This window comes from Trypanosoma equiperdum, assembly GCF_001457755.1.
Source record: "Trypanosoma equiperdum strain OVI genome assembly, contig: ctg_1777, whole genome shotgun sequence".
Taxonomy (NCBI): domain Eukaryota; phylum Euglenozoa; class Kinetoplastea; order Trypanosomatida; family Trypanosomatidae; genus Trypanosoma; species Trypanosoma equiperdum.
Genome location: NW_027123812.1, coordinates 3071 through 6978, shown reverse-complemented (window position 1 = coordinate 6978; position 3908 = coordinate 3071).

Sequence of the window (3908 nt, the reverse complement as noted above, 5' to 3'; positions counted from 1 at the left end):
ATGCTCTATCTTAATAAGTTTGCACGTTTTTTAATTTTGTCTCTCCTCGGAAATTCATTAGTTGTCTTAGTTGTAAAATCTTTTTCCCTATAATATAATATTGTTTTCCGCAAATTATAAGATTATTATTGTATCTAATGCGAATATGACTTCAAAATTACCCCATAGTTACCCAATTCCTCAGTTTCCCTCTTCCTTAATCACAGATGAATATCAGGATTCACCAATAAATTAATAACCACAGTTTTCAACATCATTTTACAAGTTTTTTCTACTGATTTTAGTAAAAATGAGAGCGTAGCCCCTCAAACTTCACTTTGTCATGCTCTGTAGTGTCACATATTCTGAGTTTTTTCTCTGTACTTTATTTCTTCTTTTTTCTCTTTTATTAAATCTGCAGACGACGTAGCAACCATATTTGACATGTACAGTTAATTCAGTCTTTCCCTCATTATTTTCTGTATCAGCTCTTTGTATATAATTATGACAGTTATTGAGTTTGTATACGAAACTGCGCATATTCAATATCATTCTCTCCCTTTGGCTTTTTGCGTTTCCTTTAATATTATTCGCCCTGCTCACTCTTTCGTACTCACTGTCCTACTCAATTACTTACTTTAATTGCATCCCTTCTACTATCGTAAGAACTTCTATTTTGAGTGTGCACTTAGTTTTAGAAACCACTCTTATTAATACAATAACAGTATACACTCTCACAATAATCTCCTATGATTATTATTATACACATAATTAACAAAATAATCTTAATTATAATAACACCCATTGTTCATTCCCTATCACTATACTATTTGAAACCTATATGTCACTTGCATACATGCTTTACTAAAATTTTTATATTTTTAAATTTTTCTTAAATATTCATATTTCCTTAAAGGCTTTACAAAAGTGTAAAAATATTCTTATACAATAGCAGAATTTCATAAATTTCATATAATGGAGCAAAATCTTTTGCAAATAATTCTTTCAAGTGTTATGCTATTATCAAAAATGCAAGAAAAAAAGGAGCTTTATTCATAAAAGAATTTTTCCTGTGGTGACTGTATTTTTTCTATTGCTGTTGTCACTTTAACTTTGCACTCACTATCATTGTATTCACATTCATATTTTTTGTTGCATTTACCTTCATCAGTTTCTCCATTACATTTTTCTTCTTTTTGGAGATACACTGCTGTCTGAGGTTCACTCTTAGGCTTCTAGTTCCTTTTTAATTCTTTTTCCATCCAAATGACTTAGGGTTCCTGCTAACGATTTTGGTCCTTCTAGTTCTTCTATTTTATTGCTTTCTGTTTTGCTCTTTGTTCTCATTTGTGTATTGGTCTTTTGGAGACTTGTTATGAAGGTTTTTTCGATTTTTTCGACGTCTTTTCCGTAGGAATCGGTTATAAATACCTTGACCTCTTTTTTTGGTCTGCGGCCTCGATGTCGGTGAGTGTCTGGAACTCTGGGTTGCACCTTCTTACGCCTAAAAGAACGATGGCGTCGTTGGCGATTGTTTCATCTGTTTGTGTTTTAAGTGCATCTGGTGTGCGTAGTTTTACCTTCAGAGCATTGCAGAGTGCTTTGGGTGGCTGTTCGCGTGGCGTTTTGCTTGAATACACTGCGTTCAATGAAGGGTGGTAGCCGCTTTCGGGGTTATCTCCTTTAAATATATTCGTTTCTGCTGTTCCTGTGTTTGTTGTTACCGGTGTGATTGCATGCCACGGCCGGGTCGCCGCCTACAATACTGTTCCATAGAACGGCGGTTAGTCCTCGTAAGTTGCCTGTCTGTGTGCAGCCTGACGTCATGCTGGTTAGGGCCATTTTGGCTTTTTGAGTTAATTTGTGTATGTCTCTAGTTTTGTCAGTTTCAATTTGGTCAACTTCGCTACTGCTGGTGGTTCTGCACCGTAGTTCGGTTCTGTGCCGGTTTTGGTTTGTGTACACGCCCCTGTGCTGCCCACCATTGTTTCAAATTTTAGGCCGATTGCGTTTTCCCCATTGCCGCTGCCGTCGTGGCCTGTGCTGTCGTCTGTAATTTGAAACTTTTACACCTGATGTGCTGCCCATAAAATTCCTCTTTTTCTCTCAATCAAGAAGAGCGCATTGTCCATTTCTTTTCGGTATCTTTCTAACTGCGTTTCGGCACCACTTATCTCTACCGCTGCCTTGTTTATTAGGGCGGTGTGCAGACAGCGTTTGTCTCCGTCTGTGCCTTTCCGCTCGGCGATTTGCCATACTTTCCGAAACGTTTTTAACTCTGCTATCGCTGCGGTGACCGGTGAAATCAACCCCGACATGTGATCTGTCACAGCCTGGAGATAATCATCCTCTTTGCAAAGGTTTGTGATGGCTTCCGTGGCTTGGTCGTGTGCTTCTGCACTCTTAATTAGGGCTACTGTGGTTATTAAAACACATGCAGCAGTTTGCATTCTTGAGTTTTGCTTTACACTGCGGTGCGGCTTTATCTTATAGACACCTTTCCCGTGTGTTACTGTCGGCATAAGAAAAACAAAGGGATAATTGTTGCAGTGTTTTGGAGCTTAGGTTTGACGATTTGAAAAAAGTACTCAGTTTAATCAAAAAAATTTCCAATTTATAATTCCAACCAAGTTTGTTCTATATTTATATCTATTGCATCTATTAGTGTATTAACAATGGGTTTATAGCGCTGGTTAACTTTCTTTTGCAGGACGCATTGTCTACAATGATATAGCAGTTTGCTGCACTTTGCATAGCCTTGATCAATTTGCTCCATTACCCGTGATTCGTGTAAGTCTTTGTAATCTATTGTTTGGAAACGATAGTGCTTTCTGTATCCTCTTTCTTTACAGTTTCTTGATACGGTCCATCAATGGTGTATCACCGTGTATTTGTATGTGAGTTATACGTTCTTTAAATTGTGGTTGTGGCTGCTTTTAACATTTTGTACGTCATAAAACGTCACCTGACAGTTTACATATGTCCTATTTTAACAATTTTTCATTTCTATTCTTTTTTTACTTTCATAAGTAATCTATTAATATTCCTACATTTAAAATCCTCTGGCAGAAAATATTATCACTTTGTTTCACAAAAATATTGACCTTTGTTAACGTATCTGGTGAGAATAAGACTTTAACATTACTTGATACTTACACAATCATTATATCTCGTCCTGCCTCTGCTTTTCTTTCACAGGCGGATATTGGGATCCACTAGGAGAATAGAAACCATTTTCGGCACAATTCTCGCCATTGAATCAATCACTTTTGTGAGTGAAATATGTTGTATGATCTCATTCTGTGCCATATTCTTCTGTTACTGCTTATAAAAAAACAAAGAGACTTCGTTTTATTTTAACCTGGACTTTGTCTCTCCATGCTTGCCACTCCATCAGCTTCGTGTGCATGATGATGTTCATAATCATATTTCTGCTTAAAACAGCACATATATCTCTCTCTCTTTAACTCTTTGTGCCTTTCCGTTAGTAATATTCCTCGTACTCTCGCGCGGAATCATACTCATTGTACCAATTACTCGCTAATTTTTATTACACCTTTGCCTTTGTCTAAATTGCATTTTATAGATGGACATTTAGTATTCATCACCACTTTTATTCTTATTATAATATTATTATATACACACTCACAATCTTTCCTGTTGTTGTTATCATCATCAGCATAATTTGTACTATTATAACTTTAATTCACATATGTAAAATGAATCAAAATAGAAAATTGTCGGGATGACAGTATTTTTCTTACAACCTATCAACATTTTAAATCACAAACTAGGCTACTCTTATGTACATTTTACTACAGTTTTATATTTTTTAAATTTTATGAAATTCTTTTTAAAAAAGTTAAATTTCAAAATTTTCATAAAATTGAAATAAGAACCTTAAAATATTAAAATATTGAAATATTATT